A 14,769-nucleotide genomic window follows, 5' to 3' on the forward strand; every position below is an offset into this window, starting at 1 on the left:
GCAGGCAACAGTGGTGCCAGAAGGCCAAGCAAGGAAATGAATATGGGCACTGAAGAGCCAGAAGGTACAGAAGATTAAGCCCACAACCAAAAGTGGCCCTGAGTACGCAGTGTTACAGAAGTGGAGGAAGCCAACCCCCAGACCTAGGCAGATTTAGGGACAGTGAATGCTGCAGGTGCGGGTAAAAAGGAAATTTGAGACACAAGTGCAAGTAGAAGCAGAGACTGCCTGGCACTAGTAGATCGAACAGTACAGCACCAGTGTGCTGTATGGAAGATGGTCCGGAGGCAGAGCAGAAGGCTTTGTCTGCCAATAACGTAAAAGCGGGCAAAGTGGCCCTGATCAGTGAAATTAGTGGTAAACGGAAGGGCATTATGGATGGAAGTGGACACCGGGTTCTCAGTCACCGTGATGGGGGGTGGTGGAGGAGGCGGCTTGCCTATACGGTACCTTCAAGGGGTCCACTCCCTGAGGTTGAAAAACACTGGGACCAGGCTGACGACATAAACAGGGGAGGCCATAAAAATAATTGGCACAACAATGACCCCACTGAGCTAGGGTCTTTCCTGTTTGTTCCTGTTTATTTCCTTATTCCCCCATTAATTTTGATCCATGGATGATTTATGGAGATGTCTTTAAGGCAGCCTGCCATTTTAATTCAAACAGAAGTAGTGTGAAACCTGTGCCTTTCATTCAATCCGGAATATCCAGAAAATGTGCTGTTTCAAACTGACACCAGTGATGACACGGATTGATTGATGTGGTTGGTGGCCAATAATTGGGCCCAAAAGGCAATGCTCTTCCCAGAAACAGCTGGTTATTGGATCTGTTCCCACTGTGATGTTTGTCAGAGTCACAAGGCTGATTTTGCTTTTAGTTTGAATTCTGGCAAGCAGAGGGGAGAGCCTAATATAACCCTCTCCATAAAGCCGCTGAAAGTGGTGAAAAGTGCACTCTTGAAACCACTAAAAATCTGACTGAATCGATCTACAGAAAAGTCATCATGGGCTGTAGAAAAAGACAAGGTTTTACTTAATCGCCAAAGAGACTCTGTGTATCTCTGAAGCTACAGGTACCTTAATGAATCCACACAAAAAAACTTGGAACTGAAGGCCTTGTTTGAAGTAAAGCTACTAAAGAACCTAACTTCTGAAGCAAAGGCTCTTATCTTTTGACTTTTATCCTTATTATTTTCACCCTTTTCCTTCCCTTCTGGGTTTGTCGGTTTTGTGTGTGGTTGTCGAGTGTGGGGCCAGCTGTCAAAGGATATTTAGACAACTGTATGCACTGCATATTTCATATTTGTTCTAGTTATAAATAAACAGTAATTAAGTTTAAACTTACAAACCTGGTGACTGTAATTATTGGGCAGCCAAGGGCCTACGATTTTTTTTTTAAAATAAGAATTATTGGTTAATTGACTTTGTTATACGATTCTGGACGAGTGGGCTAGAATTGACCGTGCAGTGTCATAACACCATCAACAGCAATCGGCTCAGCTGCCTTTAGTCATAGTGGGTGGTCAGAGACAGAACTTAATGGGTTTGACTAGCCCCAGAAGATCAAATTAGATTTGCAAGAGATTTTTAGCATGAAAGAAGGGGGCTGACTCAAGATAATCAGCGAATACCAAGAACTGGGGAAAATAAAAAGAGTCAAGGCGAGAGTTCATGTGAACCCAGAAACCAACCCAAGATTTTTCAGGGCGAGACCTGTGCCCTATGCGTTATTGGAGAAACAGAGTTGAAAAGGCTGGAAGACCTAGGCATCATTCAACCAGTGTGATTTTCAGAATAGGCAGCACATTATGCCAGTAGTGAAACAGGGTCAAACCATTTTCATCTGGGGGGATTACAAGCTGACGGTGAACCAAGGCCACGCAACTGTACAAGTACCCCATACCCAAAATAGAAGACTTGGATGTAAAACTGGTTGGAGGTTAAACGTTCACCAAGTCAGCCATGAGTCATACCGACCAGCAGCTGGAGCTCGATGATGCCGTGAAGGAATATTTGACCATAAACACCCAAAAGGGGTTGTACCAGTACACAAGCTTGCCCTTCAGCATGTGCTATATTTCAAAGAACCATGGAGAGTTTACTGCAAGGGTTGCCGGGCGTGTTGTGTATTGGATGACGTATTAGGAACAGAACCTACAGAAGAAGAACACTTGACGAATTTGGATGAAGCATTAAGGAGATTCCAGGAAGCAGGTGTACGCCTCAAGATACAGAAGTACACCTTCCAGGCTAATGAGGTGGGTTACATGGGTGATTGGGTGGACGCACAAGGGTTGTACCTTATGGAGGGCAATGTGAAAGAAATCAGAGGCACCGGACCCTAGGAATATCTCAGAACTCAAATCCTTTCTGGGGATGGTCAACTATTATGGGCAATTCCTCCCAAACCTGTCAACAATGCTTGCTCCATTACATGCATAATTAATGAAATGCCAGAGATGGGTTTGGAAGGCACCACAAAAAGAGACATTTCATTGGATCAAACAGTTGTTGCAGTTGTCGTGATTACTGGTGCACTTCGACCCCGCCAAGAAGATAATACTAATATGTGATGCATCCCCATATGGCGTTGAGGCAGTTTTATGCCACAGAATGGATGATGGGTCATAAGGAACTATGGGATATGCATCGAGAAAGCTTAACAGGTGCAAGAAGAGCTTTTCACAAATTGAGAGAGAGAGCCTCACTTTCACTGGGATATCAAAATGTTACACCAACATTTATATGGTAGACATTTCACATTAGTGATATTAAAGTACTGGACAAACAGGGAACCAACATTGTCGAAGGTGAAAAAGATTATATGGTATGGATGGCAAAACGAGAGAGCTTCAGAGGAAATGAAGCCGTTCCTGATCAGCAAAGACGAGCTTAGCTGCGAGGTTGGTATCATCTTCTGGGGATCGAAAGTGGTAGACCCAGGCCAGGAAAAGAGTTATTACTGGAAGAGCTACATAGTACCCACCTGGGCATGCCTAAAATGAAAATGCTAACGAGAAGCTACGTGTGGTGGCCTATTATTGACGCTGCAATTGAAAAAGTGGTAAAGCACTGCGATCAGTGCCAATTTCAGCACAGTTTACCTACCACAGTTCTGTTACATTCATGGGAATGTCCAGGTTGATCGTTAAGGTCCACGTCGACACTGTGGAACCGTTTATGGGCACAGTGTTTTTGTTGGTAGAGGATGCCCATTCTAAGTGGATGGAAGTGTTTGAGGAGAGATCCATAACTACTTACGCCACAAGTTTGAGAAGCTGCACCGGTGTTTCGCAATCCACGGGATACCCGAGGTCCTCGTTTTGGACAATGCAACAGCTTTCACTGATGCCAAATTTCAGAGGTTTATAACTTTTAACAGAATGAAGCATATCAGAACTGCACTGTACCATACTTCTTCCAATGGATTGGCTGAGAAGATAGTGCAGACTTTCAAGGCTCGCTTGAAGAAGCAACCACCGGCATATTTAAATACCAAGTTGACTAGGTTCCTTCTGTCTCTCCAGCTGAGCTGCTGATGGATCGTTGGCTGAGAACCAGGTTAAGCCAGGTGTTCCCAAATTTAGCATTGAGACAAGCCAGAGGAATCATAATTCTTTGAAAAGTGTAAGAGCACTCGAGATGGAGGATCCAGTGATTGTGAAGAATTTTGCTAACGGACCAAACTGGGTTCCAGGGGTTTTTGTGGCCAGAACAGGGCTGGTGTACTACTTTTTTTTTTTAAATTTAGAGTACCCAATTCATTTTTTCCAATTAAGCAGCAATTTAGCGTGGCCAATCCACCTACCCTGCACATCTTTGGGTTGTGGGGGCGAAACCCACGCAAACTCAGAGAGAATGTGCAAACTCCACACGGACAGCGGCCCAGAACCAGGATCGAACCTGGGACCACAGCGCCATGAGGCAGCAATGCTAAGGGCTGGAGTACTAAGAGGTTGAAGTACAGGTCAAAATTTTAATGAAGCATGTAGATCATTTGTGTAGGCAAGAGCTGTTCCAAGAGCCTGTGCTATAGCGTGACCCAAATTGTGGCAGCAGGAAGCGTAGTGGGATGCTGGAGGACTGAACTGTCGGATCAGCAAGTAACAGGCGAGAGTTATCCACCAGGAAACAGAGTAAGGTGAAACGTTGGTACGAGGAGTGAGTCGTTATGAAACAAGGCCAACAGTAACTACCTCAATGGAAGAACTTCAGTCATTGGAGCTCCTTTGCTCTATAAGTCATCACCAGACAGTTATTGATGGATGAGTGTAAAGTGTTCATGATCGTTATTGCTTTGACAACTGTGTAGTTTAATTATTCCTATGTGCAAAAAGAGACTTGAAGGGGGAAGGATGTAGTAGCTAACCCCTTTAAAGAAACTAGCCCCTTTTAAAGGGATGTTCTCCAAGGGAGAGGGTCATGTGACACACCAGTCCAATCCAGGACGGATGGGAATTCAGTGAGACTTATCCCAGCTGTTGTACCCTAGAGCAAAGTATGGAAAGACTGTTTTAAAGCACTGTGGATAGTTGGAATAAATTGTTAACTGGTGGAGTCAATTCTTGGAAGTTATTACAATATCCATGCTAGCTGTGCATCTCTTCTGCAAAGTTTTGGAAAAGACAGAACCACACCAGAAGAGGCAAACTTCATAAAACAATCACATAGTTGGATTTGCAATGGTTCACTCCTAAAACTTAGATTTTTTTTTATTGCCAATGAAATATTGAGGACTAAATAGTAAAGCATGCTCAAAATCAAAATGGATGTATATCTAATTTTCTCATATTAGCATTTTGTTACTTATGAAAGCATTGCTATTATAGCCACATTATATCCAAATCCATTTAAAAGTGAAAAAATACGGCGCATAAAAAGAAAATCCACGACAGCAATCTTAGAAGGCAACAAGTCAACTCTGCTATTTCCTGGAACTGCATGACACATTCTCAGAAAGAGAGCCAGTCACCTAATTTGTAACCCACACTTAATTACATTGAAAGCCCCGACAGCTACAAATGGTACTGTGGGTGCAATTGTATCTCTCAGGATTTGATATCTTAAGTTTAATTTATGATTTGTTTTTTGTTTAAGACAGTATCCCGTGATGTTCCTTTAATTTGTCCCTCCAGTTTATTTGATTTTAACTGGTTATTTGCTTTGCCACCAAAATAGAGTACCCCTCAGGATCTTAAATGTTTAAATCAAGTCACCTGTTACTCTTCTAAACTCCAGCAGATACAAGCCTAGTGTGTCCAACCTTTCTTCGTAAGACAACACTCCCATTCCAGGCATTAGTCTAGTAAACCTTCTCTGAACTGCTTCCAACGCACTTCCTTAAATAAAGAGACCAATACTGTACACAGTACTCCAGATCACACCATTACCATGCATAACTGAAGTATAACCTATTTACTTTGTATTGAATTTTCTTCACAATAAACAATAGTATTCCATTAGCTTTCCCAATTACCTACCGTGTCTGCATACTAACCTTTTGGTGATTCACGCACCAAGACACCCAGATCCCTAGGCATCTTGAGCTCTGCAGTTTCTCATCATTCAGAGAATATGCTCTTTTTTCTTTTGACAAAATGGACAATTACATTTTCCCATATTATACACCATTTGCCACATCTTTGCCCATTCGCTTAACTTATCTATGTGCCTTTGTAGCCCACTGAGGTCCTTTTCACAACTTTCTGACCTATTTTTGTATCTCGGCAAGTTTTTAAAAATATATATATTTTATTAAAGTTTTTCAAACAAAAATGTTTCCGTTTTTACAACTCAACAAGGGATTATACATTAACTGGTAAATAACATTATTTAAATAATCTCGTGAACTAACAATAACAACTAAAAAAAAAAAACAAATAGCAAAAACACAAAATAGTGCTCCCCCCCCCCCCCCCCCCCCCCCGGGGTTGCTGCTGCTGTCATTTCTATCTTTTCATTATCGTTCCGCGAGATAGTCAAGGAACGGTTGCCAACGCCTGGAAAACCCGAGCCGATCCTCTCAACGCAAATTTTATTTGTTCCAATCTTATGAACCCTGCCATGTCGTTTATCCAGGCCTCCACACTTGGGGGTTTCGCTTCCTTCGACACGAGTAGAATCCTACACCGGGCTACTAGGGACGCAAAGGCCAAAATATCGGCCTCTTTCGCCACCTGCACTCCCGGCTCTTCCGCAACCCCAAATATAGCTAACCCCCAGCCTGGCTTGACCCGGACCTTCACCACTTTTGAAATTACCCTTGTCACGCCCCCCCAGAACTCATGCAGTGCCGGACACGACCAGAACATGTGTGTGGGGTTCGCCGAGCTTCCCGAGCACCTCCCACACCTGTCCTCCACCCCGAAAAACCTGCTCAGTCTTGCTCCAGTCATATGTGCTCTATGTAGAACCTTAAATTGAATCAGGCTAAGCCTGGCACACGAGGACGAGGAATTTACCCTACTTAGGGCATCAGCCCATAGCCCCTCCTCAATCTCTTCCCCCAGCTCTTCTTCCCATTTTCCCTTCAGCTCTTCTATCATCGCCTCCCCCTCGTCCCTCATCTCCCGGTATATTTCGGACACTTTGCCCTCTCCGACCCATACCCCAGAAATCACTCTATCTTGGATCCCCTGCGTCGGGAGCTGTGGAAATTCCCTCACCTGTTGCCTCGCAAATGCCCTCATTTGCACATACCGGAAGGCGTTCCCCGGGGGCAACTTATATTTTTCTTCTAGCGCTCCCAGACTTGCAAACGTCCCGTCTATAAACAGGTCCCTCAGCTTCCTAATTCCTGCTCGTTGCCAACACTGGAACCCCCCATCCATCCTCCCTGGGACAAACTTGTGGTTATTCCTTATCGGGGAGGCACCCGTCACTCCCCTGTGTCGCCTCCACTGCCCCCAGATCCTCAAGGTTGCCACCACCACTGGGTTTGTGGTGTACCTTTTCGGGGAGAACGGCAGCGGCACCATCACCAGCGCTTTTAGGCTCGTTCCCTTACAGGACGCCATCTCCAACTTCTTCCACGCTGCTCCCTCTTCCTCCCTCATCCACTTACAGACCATCGACACATTGGCGGCCCAGTAGTAGTCGGTCAAACTCGGCAGCGCCAGTCCCCCTCTGTCCCTACTGCGCTGCAGGAACCCCCTCTTTACTCTCGGGGTCTTTCCTGCCCACACAAAGCTCGTAATGCTCCTGTCTATCTTTTTTAAAAAGGCCTTTGTGATCAGAATGGGGAGGCACTGAAACACGAAAAGAAACCTCGGGAGGATCACCATTTTAACTGCCTGCACTCTGCCCGCCAGCGATAGCGGCACCATACCCCACCTCTTAAAGTCCTCCTCCATCTGCCCCACCAGTCGCGTCAGGTTTAAGTCTATGCAGGGTTCCCCAATTCCTGGCCACCTGGATCCACAGGTATCGGAAGTTCCTTTCCACTCTCCTCAGTGGCAGAGCATCTATCCCCCTTCCCTGTTCCCCGGGGTGCATTACAAAAGGCTCGCTCTTCCCCATATTTAGTTTGTATCCCGAGAACTCTCCAAACTCCCTAAGTATCTGCATTACTTCTGGCATCCCCTCTACCGGGTCCGCAACGTATAGCAGTAGATCATCTGCGTAGAGCAACACTCGGTGCTCCTCTCCCCCTCTAAGCACCCCCCTCCACTTCTTAGAATCCCTCAGCGCTATGGCCAGTGGTTCAATTGCCAACGCGAACAGTAACGGGGACACCCTTGTCTTGTACCCCTATGTAGCCGAAAATACCCCGATCTTTGCGGGTTTGTGACTACGCTTGCCACCGGGGCCCCATATGAGTCTGACCCATCTAATAAACTCCTAACCGAACCCAAACCTCTTCAGCACCTCCCACAGATAGTCCCACTCCACCCTATCGAATGCCTTCTCTGCATCCATCGCCGCCACTATCTCTGCCTCCCCCTCCGGTGGGGGCGTCATCATCACCCCCAGCAACCTTCGTACATTAACATTCAGTTGTCTCCCCTTTACAAACCCTGTCTGGTCGTCATGCACCACCCCTGGGACGCAATCCTCTATCCTTGTCGCCATCACTTTTGCCAGCAGTTTGGCATCTACATTTAGGAGTGAGATAGGCCTGTATGACCCGCATTGCAGCGGGTCTTTATCTCGTTTCAGGATTAGCGATATCGTCGCCTCCGACAATGTCGGGGGTAGCATCCCCCTTTCCTTAGCCTCATTAAAGGTTCTCGCCAAGAGCGGGGCCAACAGATCCATATACTTCCTGTAGAATTCCACCGGAAACCCGTCTGGTCCCGGGGCCTTCCCTGCCTGCATGTTCCCCAGTCCTTTAATCACCTCATCCACCTCGATTGGCGCCCCCAGACCTGCCACCTCCTGCCCCTTCACCTTCAGGAACCTTAGCTGGTCCAGAAAGTGTAGCATTCCTTCTTTTCCCCCCCGGGGGTTGGGACTTATATAGCCTCTCATAAAAGGTCTTGAAAAACCTCGGTCACTTTCCCTGCTCTCTGCTCCATATTTCCCATTTCGTCCCCAACTCCCCCGATCTCTCTCGCCGCCAACTTCTTCCGAAGTTGGTGGGACAACTGCCGGCTCGCCTTTTCCCCATACTCATATTGCATCCCCTGTGCCTTCCTCCACTGTGCCTCTGCCTTTCCCGTGGTCAGCAGGTCAAACTCCGTCTGTAGTCTTCGTCTTTCTCTGTATAGCCCTTTGTCTGGGGCCTCCGCATATTTCTTATCCACCCTCAAAATTTCCCCCACTAATCTCCCTCTTTCCTTGCCCTCTTGTTTCCCCTTGTGGGCTCTGATGGCGATCAGCTCTCCTCTAACCACCGCCTTCAGCGCTTCCCATACTACCCCCACCTGAACCTCCCCATCGTCGTTGACCTCCAGGTATCGCTCAATACACCCCCTCACCCTTCCGCAGACCCCCTCGTCCGCCAGTAGTCCCATATCTAGTTGCCAGAGTGGGCGCTGCTCCCTTTCCTCTCCTAGTTCCAAATCCACCCAATGCGGGGCGTGGTCTGAAACGGCTATGGCCGAGTACTCCGTTCCTGCCACTTTCGGGATCAGTGCCCTTCCCAAAACGAAAAAGTCTATCCGGGAGTATACCTTATGGACGTGGGAGAAGAAAGAGAACTCTTTAGCCATCGGCCTGGCGAATCTCCACGGATCCACTACCCCCATTTGTTCCATAAATCCCTTAAGCACCTTGGCCACTGCCGGCCTTCTCCAGGTCCTGGATCTGGAACGGTCTAGCCCTGGATCCAGCACTGTGTTAAAATCCCCCCCCATTACCAAGCTTCCCACCTCCAGGTCCGGGATACATCCCAGCATTCGCTTCATGAATCCCGCGTCATCCCAGTTCGGGGCATATACATTCACCAGCACAACCGCCTCTCCCTGCAGTCTGCCACTCGCCATCACATATCTGCCCCCAGTGTCCACCACTATATTCTTAGCCTCGAATGATACACGTTTCCCCACCAATATTGCCACCCCTCTGTTTTTCGCGTCCAACCCTGAGTGGAATACCTGTCCCACACATCCTTTTCTTAATCTAACCTGATCCGCCACCTTCAGGTGCGTCTCCTGGAGCATGACTACATCCGCCTTCAGTCTCTTTAAGTGCGCAAAGACCCGTGCCCTCTTAATCGGCCCATTTAAGCCTCTCACATTCCACGTGATCAGCCGGATTGGGGGGCCATTCAGCCCCCCGCCCCCTCGTCGACTAGCCATCCCCTTTTTTAGGCCATCTCCCCATCCAGGTCCCGCGCACCCGTCTGTCCCCCAGGCAGCGCCTTCCCGCCCCGATCACCTCATCTCTTACCAGCTCCCCCTTGCACTCAGCAGCAGCAACCCAGTTAATCCCCCCCCCCCCCCCCCCGCTAGATCCCCCCTAGCTTGGTTACTCCCCCCATATTGCTTCCGGAAGTCAGCTAACTCTGGCTGACCTCGGCTTCCCCCGTTCACTCTTTGACCTCCCTGCGTGTGGGGCTCCCTTCCTTCCCGCGGCCGTTTTCCCGCTATAATTTCCATAGCGCGGGAAAATACCCGCGCTTTCCTCTCGGCCCCGCCCCTATGGCGCAGTTCCCTCATTCCCCTTCCCTGTCCCTTTTTCCACCGGCGCCCACATTTCTTCATGTCCCCCCCGTCCAACATTGCTGTACAATAGCCCTCCCCTTTCCCCACTTTACATTCCTGTACCACCACCTCGCTGCTTCTCTCCAAACATCAAACTCTCAAATCTAGTCCAGTTTCTCTTCTTGGATGAATGTCCATGCCTCATTCGCCGTCTCGAAGTAGTGGTGCTTGTCCTGATACGTGACCCACAATCGCGCCGGCTGCAGCATCCCAAATGTTATTTTCTTCCCATGGAGCACCGCCTTGGCCCGGTTAAAGCTCGCCCTCCTTCTCGCCACCTCCGCACTCCAGTCCTGATACACACGTATCACCGCATTCTCCCATTTGCTACTCCGTGCCTTCTTGGCCCAGCTCAGGACCATCTCTCTGTCCATGTAGCGATGGAACTTCACCACTATTGCTCTTGGTGTTTCGCCTGCCTTTGGCCTTCTCACGAGGACCCAGTACGCTCCCTCCACTTCCAGGGGGCCCGTTGGGGCCTCAGCTCCCATTAGCGTGTGGAGCATCGTGCTCACATAAGCCCCAACATCAGCTCCCTCTGCTCCTTCGGGGAGACCTAGAATCCGTAGGTTTTTCCTCCTCGAGCTGTTCTCCAGGGCTTCCAGCCTTTCTATGCACCTCTTGTGTAGTGCCTCGTGTGTCTCCGTTTTTACCACCAGGCCCTGTATCTCATCTTCATTCTCGGCTGCCTTTGCCTTCACTCCACGGAGCTCCATTGCCTGGACCTTTTGTGTTTCCTTCAGTCCGTCGATTGCCAGTAGCATCGGCGCGAGCACCTCTTTCTTAAGCTCCTCCACACATCGTCGGAGAAACTCCTGCTGGTCCAGGCCCCATACCATCTGAGCTCCATCCGCCGCCATCTTGCTTCTCCCTTCTCTTCTCTGCCGCTGCTCCAAAGGATCCTTCGCAATATGGCCACTACCGCCGCTCCTTTCCATACACACCCGGGGGGACTCCTTCCTTCGTCACCCCACACTGGGTTAGGTCGAAATAAAATTCCGTTGGGGCTCCCGATAAGAGCCCAAAAGTCCATTAGAACGGGAGCTGCCGAAACGTGCGGCTTAGCAGTGCATCACCGCAACCGGAAGTGCGTATCTCGGCAAGTTTAACAACCTTCATCCAAGTTATTTATGTAAGAAGATGAGACACCAGCACTGATCCCTGTGGCACATTACTCATCACATCTTGCAAACCACAAAATGGCCCATTTATGCCTACCACAGATTAGCAAGTAGTAGATTTGAATTACAATAGCGTATTCGGATATGAAAAGATATCTTAGATCACTTTTCCTATTATCTTGCCAATCGTCTAGCGATGCTCTTACCCCCTACACAATGAGCTTTTATTGTCTGCTACAGATCAAATTATTTAGTGTCCAGAATTACTAGATCACCCTTTGTTCTACTGATTTTCATACAAGGATAGACCTCTCAGTGAATGAAAGAGTTTCCTTTTGGATACTTTACAATTATTTCTTCTGACGCGCTAATCACAAAATTATACCACAAATAATATTTATGTTTACCGAGTAATAATTGAAATTCAGAATAGGAAAATAGGCTGATATACTGGGTGAAGCAACAGAATTGACATCAGAGATGTACCTGGATATTTGTTGACTTGACCTGAGCAGCTAACCTCACCATCATGGAAAGACACTCCATGCCAATAGATATCACAAAGGAGGCGACGCCCTGTTGGAAACTGGAATGTGGAAAAAAAAGACAGTTGACTTTAAAGAATGTATAATTGAACAGGTATAAAATATTGCATTTTACACATTTAGCTGGAGAAGTGCAAAAAAAAAGAGTTGTTCATGTCCTCAGATATCCTGAATTGCTCCAGGAGCAATGAATTATTTTCTGAGACACAGTTGTTCTTGTGCAGGCAGGGTTGCAACCAATTTAGAACATGCAGCTCCCCATGCTCAGCCGCTTCGGAGCTAGCATCATTAGGCTGTAGTAACAGAGAGCCAAGCATGGACCCCTCACCTACCTAGCCGCAGCCTTCACTCCCCAGAAAGGGACTGATCATTGTAGCCACTGAGTCACAAACTTCCCAGTTATTGCGATCCCAGCTGATGTTACTACTGGGCAGTCAGGTCCCAGAGGGAGGCCCAACTCTTTGATTTCTCTCAGAAGCCTTTGTCAGAGATCCACATCCAGGATTCCAACCTCACCTTTCCTCTCCCCTGGATTGCTAAGTGCATTCAAGCTTCCACATTAATCTCTCAGGTACCCAGCTATGCCAACAGAACACGACTGCTTCACAAACTGTCACCAAATCTTTGATTTATCTTGGATGTCTGGGTTCTCACCTAGCTGACTTTAAATCTGGTTCTTGCAGCTGTCTCGTTAGCTTTGGGCACATTTTCTGTATTTTACTTGGATTCTCCTGAACAGTACCTTGTTCAACTTGTTCCTTTTGTTTAAAAAATATTTTTATTAGGGTATTTGCAATTTTTATAATAATAACAATAACAGCAACATAAACATGGTACACTAAACATTTCCACCCCATCACAATCTTCACACACACCAACCATAAAGCAACAGTCTGGCCCTCTCCTCCCCCGCCTTTGGCATTCTGCTTCTGCTGACATTTTAATTTTCCCCGAGAAAGTCGTCGCTCGGTTGACACCTCCGGGTGAACCCTAACATTGACTGTCTTAAGGCGAACTTTATTTTCTCGAGACTGAGAAACCCAGCCATGTCACTAACCGAGGTCTCTACACTCGGGGGGCTTCGAGTCTCTCCACATTAATAAGATCCGTTTCCGGGCTACCAGGGAGGCAAAGTCCAAGACGTTGGCCCCTGGACTCCCGGCTCTTCCGCCACTCCAAAGATCGCCACCTCTGGAGTCGGTACCACCCTTGTTTTGAGTACCGTGGACATCGCCTTAGCAAAACCCTGCCAAAACCCTCTCAGCTTCAGGCATGCCCAAAACATGTGGACATGATTTGCTGGGCTTCCCGCGCACCTGTCTTCTACCCCGAAAAACTTGCTCATCCGGGCCACCGTCATGTATGCCCAGTGGAAGATTCGGCTTCCGGCGGGGGAAGAGAGCAGTCGCGGATGGAGGAGCTCCTGGAGGGGAACAAAGTTGCGTCCCGCTCCTCGCCGAGAACTTGCAGCCAAGCGCGCAAATTCACCCGTTTGGCCCTCCCCCACCCGCAACAAAAGAGTGGGGACGAAGGAAAACCCGGACTCCAAAGCCAATTAGAGCAGGAGAGCTGGGCACTCGGGAGAGGAGCGATCCACCCCCCCCCCTCCCCGCCCCCCCTCCTCCCCCCAACGCACGGCAGCAGAGCGCAGGGCAGGACGAGTGGCGGCCCGGACCAAAGCGGGGACTGAGCCAGCAGGAACGACCAACGAAAACCCCCCCCCTTCCAGCAGGAGAGTGCAGGGTAAGACGAGCGGCGGCCCGGACCAAGACAGGGACCAAAGCGGGGACCGAGCCAGCAGCAGCAGAGACCGTGTAGCCAGCAGCAAGGACCCCCACCCCTACGGCGACCACCACAAGGCAGGAACAAAGAGGGACTCCCGGCCAGAAGCCTCTCTCTCTCGCTCTCTCTCGACCCTGGGTGAGTGAGGGAAAAGAAAAAAGAACTTCCCCTTTTGCAAAAACAAAACTCTGAAAAGAAAACTTTTAAAGAGAATTTTTTTTTTCCACTTTAAAAAAAAACAAATTCTCTTGAAAAGAATTTTATTTTTTAAAAGTGGTGAAGGAGAGAAGGGAGGGGAAAAGAAATAGGGCGGAAGAAAAAAAAAAAGTGGGACAAGAAAGGGAAGGGGAAAAAAAAGGGGGGAATAAAAAATGCCAGAAGGGAGCCAAAGCAGAGGGAGAAGGGGCACCAAAAGCAGACGGAGCAATGCGCGAGCTCGTTCAGACGAGCTAATCAGCACACAAAGTGGCGGAACAGAAGGTTCACCGCAACAAAAAGATCTGGTACATTCCCCCTTGGCCAGGGGGGGAACTGGAAGGCAGCCTTTGCCGAGGCGCTGAGGGAACATCAGCAGGAAATCAAGGCAGAGGCTAGGGCAGGCATAGAGGCCGCAGTGCAGGCAGCAATGGCCAAGGCCCTGGCGGAGGTGCAGCACGCCCTGGGCAGAGCAGAGGAGCCCAAGAGGAGAAGCTGGAAGCCCAAGAGGCGACCATTAAGGAGCTGGAGAAAACCACGACTGACATGAGCAACCGGATCACGGCCCTGGAGAAGGAGGTGGCGAGACTGGGCACAACACAGGAGAGCCTGAAAGGCAGAGTGGATGATCAGGAAAACCGCTCGAGAAGGCAAAATGTCAGGATAGTGGACCTACCAGAGGGGGTCGAGGGCAGAAACCCCACGGCATATGTGGCCGAGATGCTGGGCAACTTAGTGGGGAGGAAAACTTTTCCCAACCCATCAGAAAAGGACAGAGTACACCGGTCGCTGCGCCCGAAGCCCAAGGCAGGAGACCACCCGAGAGCAGTTATAGCTAAACTGAAAAGCAAACCACTGCCCGAGGAACCGCTTCAGGTGGGAGACCAGGACCCAGCACGAGGGAACGAGAGTAGCGGAGAAGGGAGAGCAAGCAAGAGGAGTGCAGGGTGGGATGGGGGAAGAGCAGGCAGAAAACCTCAGA

The 14,769-nt window shown here is 48.8% G+C and overlaps 1 long non-coding RNA gene across 1 annotated transcript in view; it reads right to left on the minus strand.

Annotated features, from left to right (window-relative positions):
• Positions 1–11,853, minus strand: part of LOC140407006 (uncharacterized) — a 32,171-nt gene extending 20,318 nt beyond the window's left edge. The window contains exon 1 of the long non-coding RNA XR_011939409.1: positions 11,752–11,853. This is a non-coding gene — a long non-coding RNA (uncharacterized lncRNA). The remainder of the gene's footprint in view (positions 1–11,751) is intronic.
• Positions 11,854–14,769: the final 2,916 nt, after the last annotated feature.

The sequence above is a fragment of the Scyliorhinus torazame genome, unplaced genomic scaffold (assembly GCF_047496885.1).
Source record: "Scyliorhinus torazame isolate Kashiwa2021f unplaced genomic scaffold, sScyTor2.1 scaffold_1083, whole genome shotgun sequence".
NCBI lineage: Eukaryota > Metazoa > Chordata > Chondrichthyes > Carcharhiniformes > Scyliorhinidae > Scyliorhinus > Scyliorhinus torazame.